The sequence below is a fragment of the Piliocolobus tephrosceles genome, chromosome 18 (assembly GCF_002776525.5).
Source record: "Piliocolobus tephrosceles isolate RC106 chromosome 18, ASM277652v3, whole genome shotgun sequence".
NCBI classification, from domain to species: domain Eukaryota; kingdom Metazoa; phylum Chordata; class Mammalia; order Primates; family Cercopithecidae; genus Piliocolobus; species Piliocolobus tephrosceles.
In genome coordinates, this window is record NC_045451.1 from 33438035 (window position 1) to 33454131 (window position 16097).

The 16097-nt window shown below is 48.8% G+C and overlaps 1 protein-coding gene and 1 long non-coding RNA gene across 7 annotated transcripts in view; one reads left to right on the plus strand and one right to left on the minus strand.

Moving 5' to 3' along the window:
* The window catches only part of LOC111539675, a 17185-nt gene extending 1153 nt beyond the window's left edge, over positions 1–16032 (plus strand). Inside the window, exon 2 of the long non-coding RNA XR_002730749.1 lies at positions 15804–16032. This is a non-coding gene — a long non-coding RNA (uncharacterized LOC111539675). The remainder of the gene's footprint in view (positions 1–15803) is intronic.
* CTIF (cap binding complex dependent translation initiation factor) overlaps positions 1–16097 on the minus strand; it is a 336159-nt gene that overhangs the window by 30216 nt on the left and 289846 nt on the right. The window lies entirely within an intron of this gene.

Genomic DNA, 16097 nt, shown 5'->3' on the forward strand with positions numbered 1-16097 from the left:
AAATGAGCTGTCAGGGGCTTCTGGAATCTGAGAGAGTCCTGCTCTGCGCTGGGCCAGCACTTGGAATCTTTTGCACACTTGCTTTGAGGGTGATCTGGAAGGCCCCTCTGACCAATAAAGACCTTCCCTCTTGCCTGTATGAAAACCTGACATTCCACTTCTAGAGCAGGGGGCTCTTACCTGGGAAGCGCCCCCATCCAGAGGCCAGGCTTCAGGGGTTCTAGGTAAGCTTTTAAGCACGCAGGTGTTTTCTGGGGAGAGTCTGGTGGCGCCAGTGATCTTCCCTACCCCTCCAAAATCCCAAGCACCTTTTTTGTTCCTTTGGGGCACACATTTTTCTCTTCCCACCCTTTCTTTCAAAATGTGAAAGTCCTGGAAGGGGGACACTGTGCATGTACATCCTCCTACCTAGGAAAGGGGTGAGGTGATCTGATGGGACTAGGCAGGCTTTAGGAACATCCAAGGAGTCTGAGGAGGGGTAGAGGGTGGCGGGGGCGGGGGGGGGGCATTTAGAGAGAGGAAATGGCGATCAAGGAAGAGGGCCTCTTTCCCAGAGGGCTGCAGGACCCCCAAGCCCATACAATCTGTACTCATCCACTTCTCCACATCAGCAAGAGGCATCCAAGACTCGCAGCCCATCCAGCTACCCTCCCACCCTCACTAGTGGGCATCTCCACTCCCCAGGCCCCACAAGGCCTCCTGCCTGCAGCGTTAGCCAAGCAAGTCTCAACTCTGGCCCTGGGATTCCAGGTATTTTCCCAGTCAGCCGCACCTCATCTAATTGCTTTCCAGTCAGCTAATCCCTGGCCCACGCCCTCCACTCCAGCCAGGCAAGCCACCTCTGTGTGGCCAGCAGGAGCTTCTGAGACTTCCCATGGCACGCATCCAAGCCTGGGGCAGCCTCTCGCCTCCCCTTGCCCAAACCACATCCTCTTTGCCCTTCCCCACACCTCAAACTCTCCTCTGACTAACATTTCCAAAAAAAGTAGAGCTTGGTCCAGTCCAGACCAAAAGCAGCAGACTAATTCATTCCCTACCACCCCACCCCCCAGACTCATCACTTCCTGGCTATCAGGGAAGAACAATTAGCAAAAAGTGGAGCTGTACCTACTGTTCAATTTCCAGAGCTAATTGTTTTCAGCAGGGTTTTGGCCTTAATTAAAGGATAATTAGTTACTGAATGTGTGTTTGTATTTCCACAAGTGTGTTTGCGTTTCCTAAGTCTGGCTTTTAACCCTGGGAAACCAGATTCAGCAAATACTTTCATGTTTCAATACTTCTGAGTAAGGGAGAAGGTCTTAATTACAGAAATCATAATCCTGTGTAATCAAAGGGCAATGCAAGAATGAGTTAATTGTGCCTTCCACACACCCGGCCACGATTTCTGTTGAGCTGCTGTGAGGAGAGGGTAGCAGCTGCCTGGCCCTGCCCAGGATTCTGTTCTTATCCCTGTCATGCAACTGGCCACCCCAGCCACAGCCCTTCTCTTCCCTTTCTATGCGTTTCTTCTTTCTTACCTTTCCCCCTCGTTAGCACTTTGGGAGGTCGAGGCGGGGTGATTGCTTGAGCCCAGGAGTTCGAGACCAGCCTGGGCCACATGGCAAACCCCCATCTCTACTAAAAATACAAAAAATTAGCCAGGGGTGGTGGTGCACACCTGGAGTCCCAACAACTTGGGGGGGCTGAGGTGAGCCGATCATTTGAGCCTGGGAGGTCGAGGCTGCAGTAAGTCCTGATTGTGCCACTGCATTCCAGCCTAGGTGACAAAGGGAGACCCTGTCTCAAAAAAAAAAAAAAAAAAAAAGGACCACGTTTTCCAGACCCTGCAGGGAGCTCTCCAGCCAGGGAGCCCCACACGCACACTGGCTGTGAGCTTGAGGCTTTAGTATTCATGGTGCCCCTTTGCTACCTGGTGCCGTGAGAGGCTATGAAAAGTACTTTTGAGACTTTTGATACTTTAGGGATCCAGAACTGCTCCAAAAGCCTGAGGATTCCAGAAGCCGCCTCCAGACCGCCCTGTCCAGCGTAATAGCCACTGGCCACATGTGGTCTTGGGTACTTCAAATGTGCCTGAGTCCAAATCGAGAGCTGCTTTCAGTGTAAAATACAGACTGGATTTCAAAGACTTCGTACCAAAAGAGAAAAACATAAAAAATATCTCACCGGTACTTTTTAATATTGATTACATGTTAAAATGGTGATTATTTGGATATATTAGACAGCATGACATTAATTTCACCTGTTCCCTTTTCAGTTTTTTAAAATGTGGCTACTAGACCATGTAAAATTACACATGTGGCTCATGTTATATTGTTACTGGACATGTTGCTTCATAGACGAATTCTACTGTAATTGTCAAGGGCTAAAGGGTTTCTGTCATCCTCAAGGTCTGTGACTGTGGGTGTCCTTTCCCACCCTTCTTGCCCCCTGCACATACTCCTAATTTCCTCTGTTCCTCATGGGAGAGGCAGAGAGGAGGGCCCTGCTGAGTGCTGTCACAATCCATAGCAGGTGCCCAGGCTCCTGCAATAACCCCTTCCCCATGGGCTCTTGGTCCAGGGAGCTTTGCTAGAAGCTCATCCTGACTTCTCCTAAAGATTGTGGTTTGTGCGATTCTGACTTTGGACGGACTAAATCTCATATGAAGCTCATATGAGGGTTGTTGAGAAATGGCCACTTTTCAAAGGCAGGGACAGAACAGAGGCAGCTTCTCGGGCTGAGAGCACTGTTTGCACTGGTTCACTCACAGTGTGGGCACAAATGCCCCTTTTGGGCTTGCTTGGTGGTGGTGGTGGGGGGTCTTTCTCTTCCCTTTCCTGTTCTGAGCTCATCTCCAGGGACCACTAACCAGACAGCCCCACTCTGCTCACTCACATTGCCCCTTCAAGGGTCCTGGATTTATCTCCTCCGAGAAATCATTCCAGATGAATTCTAGAAGGGCTGACTGTTGTCTCTGGCTTTGCTCAGTCTACGCACTCTACTTCCTTAATTCAGTCAATAAATGTCTATTGAGGACCTGCTATATACCAGGCACTGTTCTAGGCACAGGGATACAGCTGTGAATAGACACGTGCTCTGCCTTGAGAGAGTTTCCATGCTAGTTGAGAGACAGAGAATAAGCGATTAACAAAGAAAACTCCAAGTCAGGCACTAGAAGGGTAATGAAGAGAAGGCAGTCAGGCTGGGGACAGGCTGGGGTGTGGTCAGGGATGGTCTGAGAAACTGACATCTGAGCAGAGCCCTGGACGGGCACCTAGAAGAAGGGCCTTCACCCAGAGAGTGCTCCAAGGCCCTGAGCCTTGTGTTCCTCCACATTTTTTCCCAGTAAGAAGCACTTCCGTTTATACAATACAAAATATGCTGTGAACCCATCCTTTTATTTCATGTCTTTGTTTTTCAGGGGTGGTGTGCCTCTCAGACAGTGAGCTGCAGGGAAGGGAGGAAGTCAATTTATAATGAACAAATCTGGCCGGGTGTGGTGGCTCATGCCTGTAATCCCAGCACCTTGGGAGGCCGAGGTGGACGGATCACCTGAGGTCAGGAGTTCGAGATCAGCCTGGCCAACGTGGTGAAACCCTGTCTCTACTAAAAATACAAAAATTAGCTGGGCGTGGTGGCACATGCCTGTAATCTCAGCTGCTCGGGAGGCTGAGGCAGGAGAATCTTTGACCCTGGGAGGCAGAGGTCGTAGTGAGCCGAGATCACGTCAATGCACTCCAGCCTGGGCGACAGAGCGAGACTCTGTCTCAAAACAAAAACAAACAAACAAAAATAATTAACACATCTACCCAAGGGCCAGAGAGGGTAAGCTGCAGGAGACTGTCTGCCTCTGAAACCCACCTTCTTCCCCCAGCATTCCCCTCCTCTTCCTGGCTACAAGAGAAGGCCGATCCTGGAGTTCTTTCTCACAAGGCCTGGCCCAGCCCACACTCTGACTTACAGTTAAGTGCTGGTGGCAATGAGAGCAGAGCCATCAAGAAGGACCTGGAGTCTAGCTCTGTCTTGAGGTGGACAGAAAGGAGGAGAAAAATTAGTTCCCTAAACATCATTCACATCTGAAGGCAAGAACGGCAGCAGGTGGATATCATCAATGCTAATTTGAGCTACAGGTCCTGAGAGCTGGAGCGGGTTGGAGAAAGATCCGCGCGGGTCCTGGAGAGTTGTGTGTGCTTTATTCACCCCTGGCTCTTTGCTTCTTCCCTCCCCAGGAGACACCAGCTCTGTGAGGACAGGGACCCCAGTGTACTTATGCCCAGGGCCTAGCAGCGGGTCCAGCACTCGGCACCCCAGCTGCTAGATGGAGGGCACCTGTGCTGGAGCACGGAGGCTGGGCAGGGTGGGGGCACACTCTGGGAGGCACGGAGGTCGGGGGCACTGCAGACGTCCGCAGAGTTGCCTCCATCCTCCTTACAGGTGGGAAACACGCAGGCTTATTTTTTGTCTTCTGCGTTATCTGGAGTAACTGATGGCCATTTTTTGCAACCCCAGTGCCTGGTTTATGATCTTTGAAATGTGTAAGTCGCTCTCCCTCCCTCCCACCCAATCCTCCTAACCAGACCTGCACTCAGAAAGACCCCCAGCCTGGCTCCCCTCGTGTTTGCTGCCATCCACCTGCTGGGAAACTGCTAAGGCAGAGTGAGGGTGTGTGAGCAGGAGGGCATCCTACTGTGTGATTTTAACCCTAAAGGACTACCCCAAAGGATTTAAAAATCTAGACGGATGCTTGTGCCTGTGTACATATAATCCTGTACCCACAACTCCGGCAAGGTACGATTCTCTCCTCCACAGTTCCGTCCATTCAGCAGCTTAGAAAAAAAACCTGCACACCCTCCCTCCTCCAAGCCGTCAGCAGCTGCCGGTCCCCTCCCACCTTCAGCTCAGCTCTGCAGATAGCAGGGGCCTCTTGAAGTTCAGACATTAATTACCGCGTCAGAAGATTTTTCAAAATTACAAGGCATGGCCCCAGGAGATAAGAGGAAGGAGGAGGAGCAGGCGGGGGGAAGGAGGTGGGAGGAGGGCAAGCTGCCTAGGGCTGTGAAGGCAGGGCTGGGGTCTAGGGGCTGGGGAGGTGCCCCTCCCCTGGGGAGAGTCCCCCTACTGCCCTCACTGTCCCCACTCATCAGGCTTGTGCCCTCTGCAGAGAACAACGCAGAGACCAGGGATTTTTAGCTCGTGCTGGGCCCGTGCCCGAGGAGGTGTCCCTGGGAAGAGAAAGGGCTGGGGACAAGGATGCAGGACTTTTCTAGTTGATCCTGAGCAGAAAAGTTTTGACACCACCATCTCTTACCTCCCTACCTCAGTCTTAAAGTAGAATTCCGGCTGGAAAATGACTTTGTGAATTTAAATTGTTTTCAAGCAAGGGGAGATAGGCGAAATCATTCTCTCTCCCTCATGAGGAGGATGGATGGAGATGAGGACTCCCCGGAGGGAACTGGAAGGAAGGTTTCACTGGGGATCAGCAGGGCAGCTCGATCTAACTATGAAAAAATGCCAAAGAGTTGATGTTTATTAGGAAAAACTGCTCCCTGCTATATACCCTTCATAAGGCTAGTTAATTCCCCCGCGAGCACATGCATTCTGAATCTCTGTATTTTAGAGAAAATACCCAAAGCTTGCACCCACACCACCTTCCAAAACAGGATTAAAGAGATGTCCTCCTGAGCCATGTTGAGATCAGTTTAGAAATCTCTTGAGTTTTAAGACTGTTTAAAAACGGTTCTGGCTTGGAGACTGGTTTCCCTTTGGAAACCAGTGTCTGGTGGAAGCTGGTATTTTTATAACTCTAGGCTCTCTATCAGATCCTGTGTTACCATGGTTGCTAAGGGGAACACTGGCTTCAAATTTCACATTTCAGTTTGCAGAGTCTGGCTAAGGAAGCAGAACAGTCAAAGGGTGGGGGCTGGGGAGAGGGTCGGGAGTGGAGGTGGGGTGGGTGGGAGACTCCAGTTCCATCGAGGAGGTCAAGGATCCGGGCAGCTTCAGATGGGGCTGCTTCCGTGTGTTTATGTGTGTATGTTTGGGGCGTGGGGGTCTGGGCAGGTCGGCGTCACCCCGCTGAGTTAACTTCACTGTGTGTGCTGAGCAGAAGAGGGGAACGAAAGCTCTGGAGGGGACAAAGCGGGTGGGGAGTTATTTCGGCGGCGGTTACAGGAATGGTCGCTTAAGCTGGGGTATTCATAGCAGCAGCTGCTGGCCCTGCAGGGACTCCGATGCTAAGCCAGTGCCCAGGGGCTGGATACCTGCCGTAGGAAGGCTACATTCTCAGAGGAACATTCCAGGCGGGGTCTGTGCCTAAGATTAGGGCTGGAATAAGCTGTTCATGGAGAAAGGTTCTCCTGATTTTTCAAGCTTCATTCTAGCTCTTCACCTCCTGCTAAGTCTTTTTGTTTGACGGTTACAGTCAGAATAAATTTAAAGGCAACCAGGAGCTGGGGAGTTGCTCTCTGCTGGGATGCCCTTTGAGGCGGACCTCCAGCCTCCTTGCCTCCTCCGCCATCTGGGCTCCCACGTTCCCTTTCCTGCCCACGCTTTATTTGGAGCACTGCACTCCTCCGGGCACTGAGCTACCCGTGGGCTCCTCTGGCTAGAGACTGCTCCAGATTTAGTTGACTTTGTTATCTCAGCACATTTCCAGCAAGAAATGTGTCCAGCAGACTTTTCAGTTTAATAAGGAAGTAGCATTTTTCTCTTTGTTTGTTGAATGAATAAAGAAACGCTCCTTTGTTCCTTCCATGGTGTTGCTTTGTGGCTTAAAACCTTTCAGAGGTTCTTGGAGTCATCCTACATTCACTAGAACACCTCTGGTGAGAGCTGGAGCTGGCCATGGCTCGCTCATCAGGCCCTCTCTTTACCACCCAGATGGGCCATGCTTATTCTGGCCCCCATGCCTTGGCTCAAAGGCTCCTTCCTGGAGGCTTTCCCTGTTTCCACCATGCCTGTCCACAATCCACTTTCCCTTAAGCCCCAGCTCCCCTGCCCTTTGTCCCCGGCGGCTCCCCACCCCTCTCCCCATTCCATTTCCCCACATTCATCCAGCTCACAATTCATCATAAGTGTTCATGGCTGCTTAATTTCAGGAGGATTGCAAGCTCTTTGCTGAAGGATCACAACTTATATCCCTCCTTCTGGTACTAATAGGAAACTTTGCAGTTCAATAAGAAGCATTGTCTCAAACTAAATCATTGCTTGTTGAATGAGCACAGACTCCAGAGCAACATGCAGCCGGGGTTCCATGAGAGATGAGACCGAGCCTGCCCCCAGGTAGCAACGAAAGACTGAAATGATTTAAAAGCAACCAAGAAAGGGTCACAAGGCATTAATACAGCCACTGGCAAGGAGCGTATCTGGAGACAGACGTTGACAGCCCCGTGTGGACATTAGTTCTATAGGATGTTGTAAGAGGAACGAATCCAGGCAGGGTGGGGAGGAGGTGGGAAGTGAGCCCGGCCCTGAAGGTGGGCAAGAGCCAGGCAAGAAGAGGAGAAAGACTGTTCTCATGGTGGGAGGAATGTGAGACCACCTATGGAAATACAAGTGGAGTAGTTTGGCTGGAGAAAGGGGTTGTGTTTGCTTATGGAGGCCTTGGATGCCCAGTTGGGAGAATGGACCTCACTTTCTGGGGCTGACTGTGTTGCGATTCTTCTCTTGGGCAATGCCTAGAACACGGTTTGTATTCAACAGCAACACGCAAACTGACGGTTCCCTGCAAGGCTGTCATAGGCCACTTGCTTTACAGAAACACCTCGCTTATTTTAAGCCTGAAAACAAAGCCACAGTGTGAGTATTATTCTCATTCCTATGCTACAGATAAGAAAATTGAGGTTTCAAAAGATGGAAGAACTAGGTTAAACTCCCACGGCTAGTAAGGGGCACAGCTGGGATTCAAACTCAGGTCTCTCTGGCTCCTAAGGCTGTACCCCTCACCCGAGGGTGTTTGGCTGGTCAGTGGATGCTCACTGGATGCACCTAGGATGCTGAGACTATGTTCCTTAACCTTGGTTGGACATTAGAATCATTTGGAAAGCTTACATATCCCTGAAAGCTTACATTTTCAGGAAGTTTGGTTTAATCGGTTGAAGAAGGGGTCTGGTAATTTGTAATGTAGTAAAAGCTTCTCAAGGTGCAGGGTTGAAGATAATTTCCCATGGATTCAGTCAGCAAATCTTTGCTCCCCATCAGAGTTCATTGTTACCCCGGGGGAACAGACTATCTCGGTCACTTCTGGCCAAAGTGGGTCCTGCCCTGGCCTCTGCTGGGCAGCCGAATGCCCTGCTCTTGGGAAAGGAGGAATGGTCTGCCTGGAAAGGTGCCTCTGAAGAATGTGTTGCTTGATTCTCTCAGTCCTGTGAAATAGCAGAGGCTCTCCACCCACACCCGCTTCATCTCAGCCTTTTCCGAGGTCAGATTTCCCCTGGAGCCAAAACAATGTGAGCAATTGAATGCACACTCACGCAAAAAGTTTAAAAAGTGGCTCTCTCATTGTTGCACAGAGCAATTTCATTTCCTGAGAAGCCTGACTTGCTGGCCTCTGTGTTCTCCTCCCTGGCCTGTGCCTGCCCACCTCCTCCAGGAGCCCAGCCAGTTATGTCCCTTGGGGCTGCCCCTCAGAGACAACCCTCAGAGGCACCTGCCCTCTCCCTGCCCTTCCTTTGGAAAGGGCAGGGAGGGGCAGATGGGATTTCTGGGGCCTGGAGGGGAGGAGAGCCAGGGGGCAACCAGAGGGAGAGGTTGGTGGGGGTCAGGAGGTGGGTACAGAGAGATGGGAGATTCCTGGCAGAAAGCACCCTGCCTTCCTCCTTTACTCCACCCCTGACCTCTGCCTATGGCTGCTGGACTCCAAAGAGACAGGAGGGTTGGAATTATGGGCAGGGATGAGCTGGGGTGATTGGATGGAGAGAAGAAAGGTGGGATGTTCAGGGGAGAGAGAGGATGAGAAGAAGTGGAGGAAAACAGATGCATAGAACTTTGTTGAAAATTCCCCTGCATGGCCGGGCACAGTGGTTCACGCCTGTAATCTCAGCACTTTGGAAGGCTGAAGTGGGTGGATCACCTGAGGTCAGGAGTTTGAGACCAGCCTGGCCAACATGGCAAACCCCTGTCTCTACCAAAAATATAAAAATTAGCTGGGCTTGGTGGCGGACGCCTGTAATCCCCACTCCTTGGGAGGCTGAGGCAGAAGAATTGCTTTAACCTAGGAGGTGAAGGTTGCAGTGAGCAGAGATTGCACCACTGTGCTCCAGTGTAGATGACAAGAGTGAAACTCTGTTTCAAAAAAACAAAAAACAAAAACCAAACAAACAAAAGAGAGAAAAGAAAATTCCCCTGCCAGAGAAATTTTCAACCAAGGACTTTAAGTAAGGGGCTCAGAGAGAGGCATTCAGTGATAACCTAGAAGAGCCTCGCAACAACACCATGGGGTCACAGAGGCAGGGAGAGGTGGAGGAGGTGGAGAGCATTGTAGGGTCGGGGAATGAAGGCTCTAGACAAGCCAGACCCACAACCTGGCAGATCGGCTCAGAGGTACCAGCTGAGATGGGGAGATGACACCCTTTGCTCAGGCCATAAACAATAATTGCACCCTTCCTGTGTGTGCAGCCCTCACAGTCACAGTTAGGCTGAGGACCGGGCCAGGAGAAAGGGGTCCTTAGAATGCTATTATAAAACGTTCATGGGATGTTTTTCCATTTGTTTGTGTCTTTTTTCATGTCTTAAATAATATATTATAGTTTTCAGTATACAAGTTTTTTACTTCTTTGGTTAAGTCTATTCCTAAGTATTTCTTTTTGATGCGATTGTAAGATTATTTTCCCAATTTCCTCTTCAGATAGTGTACAGAAATAGAAAGGATTTTTGTATGTTGATTATGTTTTCGGCAAATTTACTGAATTCATTTATTAGTTCTAACAGTTTTATTTTGTGTGTGTGTGTGTGTGTGTGTGTGTGTGTGTGTGTGTGTAGTCTTTAGGATTTTCTATAAACAAGATCATGTCATCTACAGAGACAATTTTATGTCATCCTTTCATATTTGGATGCTTTTTATTTCCTTTTCTTGTCTAATTGCTCTGGCTAGGATTTCCAGTACTATGTTGAATAGAAGTGGTAAGATTGGGGATCCTTGTGTTGTTCCTGATCTTTGATTGGAAGATTTAATATTGTGAAAATGTTCACACTATTCAAAGCAATCTGTAGATTCAATGCAATCCCTATCAAAATCCCAAGGGCATTTTAAAAACAGAAATATAGAAAACAATTCTAAGATTCACTTGGAAATATAAAAGAGCCCAAAGAGCCAAAGCAATCTTGAGTGAAGAAGAACAAAGCTGGAGGCAATCACACTTCCTAATTTCAAAATGTATCCCAAAGCTACAGCAATCAAAACAGTATGGTACTGGCATGAAAACAGGCATATAGACCAATGAAACAAAATAGAGAGTGGAGAAATAAATCCACACAATTACAGTCAACTGATCTTCAACAAAGGTGCCAAGAACACACAATGGGGAAAAGACAGTCTCTTCAATAAATGGTGTTGGGAAGACTGGATATTCACACAAAGAAGAAATTATACTCTTATTTCATACCATACACAAAAATCAACTCAAAATGGATTGAAGACTTAAATATAAGACCTGAAACTGTAAAACTACTAGAAGAAAACATAAAGAAAAAGCATCTTGACGTTGGTCTGCACACTTTTTTTTTTTTTTTTGGATATGACTCCAAAAGCACAGGCAACAAAAGCAAAAATAGACAAGTGGGATTGCATCAAACTAAAAAGCTTCTGCACAGCAAAGGAAATAATCAGCAGAGAGAGAGAGACAAAGTATAGAATACGAGAAAATATTTGCAAACCATACATCTGATAAAGAGTTAATGTCCAAAATGTGTAAGGAACTCCTAAAACTCAATGGCAAAAAACCTAATAACTCAATTTAAAACTAGGCTAAGAACTGGAATAGACCTTTCTTCAAAGAAGACATGGAAAATGGCCAGCAGGTGTATGAAAAGATGCTCAATGTCATTAATCATCAGGGAATGCAAATTAATTAAAGCCACAATGAGATATCACCTCATACCTGTTAGAATGGCTGTGAGCAAAAAAACAAAAGACAAGCTGGTAAGGATATAGAGAAATTAGAACCCTTGTACACTGTTGGTAGAAATGTAAAATGGTGCATCTGCTGTGGAAAACAATATGGAGGTTCCTCAAAAACTTAAAAATAGAGCTGCCATATGATCCAGCAATCCCGCTTCTGAGTATTTATCCAAAAGAGCTGAAATCAGGATTTTGAAGAGATATTAGCACTCTCATGTTCATTGCAGCTCTATTCACGATGAGGCAAGACATGGAAACAACCCAAATGTCCATCAGCAGATAAATAGATACAACAATGTGTGTGTGTGTGTGTTGGGGGTGGGGCTGGGGAGATGAAGAGCCGTTGGTTAATGGGTTAATGGTTAATCAGTTCTAATGTTTGATAGCAGAGTAGGGTGGCTACAGTTAACAACAATGTATTGTACATTTCAAAATAGCTAGAAGAGAGGACTTGAAATGTCCCCAAGACATAGAAATGATAAATACTCAAGGTGATGGATATCCTAAATTCCCTGACCTGATCATTACACATTCTATGCATGTAACAAAATATCACATGTACCCCATAAATATGTAAAAATATTACGCACCAAGGAAAAAATTTTAAAGTGGTATATACATACGATGGAATACTATCCAGCCTTTACAAAGAAGGAAACTGCAATATACAACAACATGGATGAACTCTGAAGACATTACTAAATGAAATAAGCCAGTCACAGAAGAACAAATACTGCATAATTCCATTTACATTAGGTATCTAAAAGAGTCAAATTCAAAAAAGCAACGAATAGTGGTTGCCAGTGCCAGAGGCTAGGGGGAGGTGCAGATGGGGAGTTGCTAATCAATGGGTGAAAGTTTCAGTTATGCAAGATGCATATGTTCTAGAGATCTGCACAACTTTATGGCTATGGATACAATACTGTATTGTACCTTAGAAACCTGTGAAGAGGGTAGATCTCATGTTCAGTATCCTTACCACAGTAAAATTAAAAATAGAAATTTAAAAATATTTAAAAAATAAAAAAAGAGCTTGCTAAGCAAATATGAGTTGTAAATAGCAGAGCAAGGAGACTCCTGCAGCTACAGATGACCAATAATCTTCTTCAATCACTCTGAAAACCACCTTGGCAGAGACTATTTGTTCTTACACAATAAAAGCACACATTGAAAATTCTTCTTCATCTCTGGAAGAAGGATCTCTGATTGGCATGTTAGTTAGGGCAAAAATGGAATCAATTCCACCAAGATCTACTGGGTTCCTACCATATAGGTGCTGAGTTATGGACCAAGAAGACAAACAGAGTAGCTCCTGCTCTGCCTGCAAGACAGGGAAACGGGGCGGTCAGATCTGGATTCCAGGATTGATTCTACCACTTGGTGGCTGTGTGGCCCTGAGCAAGTTGCCTGACCTGTCTGCTCTCCTCTGAAAAATGGGGATGATAATCTTCAGAGTGCTGTCTGAGTTAAAAGAGAAAAGAACACACGAGGCACTCGATTTAGATGGAGGCGTCCATACAGTGAGATGCACTGTTACCGTCACTGAACACTACTACAACGCAATGTGAAGAGGCTGGGGTGAGGACGGAGCAGTAAGGACGGCCTCAGGAGGAAGCTGTTGGTGTGCTGAGCGGGGGCTACACAGGAAAGGTGACTTTAAGCTGGGCCTAGGAAGAAGTGTCAAGAACAGGAAGACAGAGAGCCAGAGATGACTCCAAAGTTTCAAGCTTGAGTAACTTAAAGAATGGCTAATTTGATGAGGTCAGGGTGTGAAAGGATGTCCCCAGGGACTCCCAGAGAGCTGGGTATCCTCCAGGCTGAGGCGCCTGGGGACCGAGCACGTACTTAATCTAAAGGAGCCTGGGGACCAAGTGAGCTTGGACCTCAGAATGAAGGGGGCCTCTGTGAGCACAAGGACCCCCAGACGGGCTGGATGGTGAGGACTTTCATCTCTCCCTTAGGTTTGTCCTCAGCAAGACCCTTCACTCGGAGATGGCCTGTGGGTTTGTGTTTTACTCAGAAGTAGCCAGGAAAGCACTGCCCTGGGGGTGCAGATGCAGGGGATGGAGTGAGTGACTTGACTGAGGAAAGGCAATTGCATGGGTTCTGGGGCTGCTGCCTGGCTGCAGGGAGGCAGGCAGCATGGGTGGAGGCCTGCGCGAGAGCTGCACTGAGCAGGGGCTTTGGGGTGCAGTTCTGGCCACATCCTGTTGGAGGGGCCTGAGGGATGACCTGGGACAGGCGTAGTGGGCAGCTGGAAATGTGGGCCTGGGGGTGGTTCTGCAAGTGGAGGGGATCTCAGGGCAAAGTGGGTGCTGTGGATTTGGGGTCAGACATCTACATGGCCCCAGGGGGAAAGCCTAAGCTTTTCCAGCATGGAGGTGGCTGCAGCAGTGCCTTTGGCTCTGGAAACTTCCATAAGCCGGCTCAACCTGCTTTAGGGATGTAGGTCAAGCCTGGTTATGAGGCGGCAAATGACCTGAAGAATTCAGGGGCCCCCACGGAGCTGGGAAAGGCAACAGGCTGTTCACAAGGATTGATAAGATCCATAGGGTACCCCTTTAAGTCCCCATCTTTTCTTATGGCCCAGTTTTAGGGAAGCCAAGATTTCTCCTGGAAAGAGCCCTACCTGGAGTTCAGGAGCTCCAGACCAGCTCTGGCATGGGTCAGCTGTGTGTCCCTGGGCAGGACACTCAGCCCAAGTAGCCCTTGAAGATTAGGTGTGTGCTCAGCCACTAGGTCCCATCAACCTAGATGACAACTAGCTCTCTGCCAGTTGCCATGCTCCGGGCACTTCCTTCCAGCCTCTGGCCTCATTGTCCCTAGTGCGCTCAGCTGTCTCTCCACGCCTCGCCACCCTCCCTGCACCTTGCAGAGAAAGCAGCATGAGCACCGTTTGCAGATGAGGAAGCCGAAACTCAGAGCAGGTAAACGCTCCCCAATGTGGTGCAGTTGACGAACAACAGAGCCAGGATCTGAACCCTGCCGCAGCCCGGCCCTAGCTAGCTTGGTACATGGGGCCCTGCCCTCTTCTTTTACAAACTGGAGAAGGCCATAGGTGATTTATTTATTCTTCAAGTTTACCATGAGCATGGGATGGGTCTGTGTTTGTCAAACTGGCCCGAAAAGTTGAATGCATCCAACAAGTGTGTGTTAGGCGTGGCTCTTTGTTCTTGTCTGCACACATCTCCTGGCACCTTCCGGATCTCACACCGGAACGTTTGTACTACCTCAGGCGGTGTTAAAACTGTCCCAGCAGCCAGGGCCAGTGCTCGGCTATAGCCTTGCCTCCCTCTCAGAGGAGCAGGTGACGACACCACCAGGAGGTGTCCAGATCACGCAGAGGAAAAGTGTTGGGGCAATTCAGGTCACCGCCCTAGAACAGTGCTGCTCCCTGTCTCAAGGTGGGTTGTCCAGGGCACAGGGCAACGCAGGCAAGGATGGGAGGACCCAAGGGGCCATGTAGGCCCACTCCTAGCCTCCATGAGGCTGCCTTCAAGTCATTCCAAACGGTGCAAAAAGCAGAGCTGCCAGCCCTCATGGAGCTGCATTCTGAGCTCAAGGCACTTTGAGGATGAAATAAAGTCAGGAGAGGCCATTGTCTGAATCTGCGAAACAATCTGATTTCAAGTGCATTTGTTAAGAAATGTGGTTTGGGTACACGGTGTGGCAGAGGCTCACAGGTTTACAAAGCACCCAAGAGACAACTGTGTGCTCTGTGCTAGTCTGGAATGAGCATGCTATTGTTCTAGACACGGATGCTTCAAAAACACTTATAAATACGCTCCCTCCCTTCTCTTAACTTGCTCTGTTATCATCTTTCTTTCAAAAACACAAAGATGCCCCTTGACCCCACAGCTCCCCTTCCCTGCTGCCATTCACAGAAAAACTTCTCCAAAGACTTGTCCACACTCCTGTCCTCACCTCCACTGACACCCAGGGCCCGTGACCTGCTTGTTGCCAAATCCAGGACACTTTTCTGTCCTGGTCCTTTGATCTTAGGAGGCTGTTCCCTCGTGTCCTGGTAGCTCCTGCAGAGGCCTGCTGGCAGTGGGAGGGTACAACACGGGGGAGGCGTCCAGGTCCCAGTGAAGGGCTGCTGTGAGGGTTCTTACATGCCCCCTTCCTCTGCCTCTCCATCTATACTCTCTTCCTGCATGGTTCCATCCGGTCCCCAGCTTTGAGCACAGGTGCATATTGATACTTCACAGAACCCTCCATCCCCTATCTGCATGCGTGATCTCTTCAGGATCTCTAGAACCTCCGGGCAGTTCCCTACGGACAGCTAACAGGCAACTCAAACATAACTGACTCTTGCTTTTCATCCCCGTTCTATTTCTCATCCAGCATCCTCCATCTCAGAAAATGGGGCCACCAAGCTGGTAAACGGGGAGTCCATGTCCCCTCCTCCCTTCCCTCCATCTCACATTACCGAGTCCTGCTGGCTCTAACTCAGAAATACAACTAGAGCCTAAACGCGCTCTTCGCCCTCACTCCGAGGCTGTCTTCCAAGACACCAACCTCGTGCTGGGCAGCCTAAGCAGCCCCACTCAGCTTCCAGCTTCCACTTTTGCCCCCTTTCAGTTCTCTCCCCTGACAGCAGCCAGAGGGGTGTAGAAAGTGAGTTACAATATCTGGCAGCGCAAGTACCTGCTGAATTCCTGCTCCTCAAAAGTTCCTTGGTCATTCGTATTTCTTTCTTTTTCAGATGAAATTTAGAAGAAAACATGTTTTCATAGCATAAATAATCCAGTGGCGAACCAATCCAATCCAATTCCAAGACTGCTCATTGAGACACTTACCATAGGCCTCCCCTCTGCAGCCAGTGCTCCAGATTGGGAATGGCTGAAGCTTGAGTTCACAACACCCCGCAGGGGAAGGGGATGCTGGTTTCCTTTATGTAAACCCAACAAAGAAACACCTGGCTTTGGGGAGCAGAAGCGCCTGCTGTTGTGCATCTCTTTGCTGAAGGATGGGCCCCTTTCTTTTTTTGTTTTTGGAG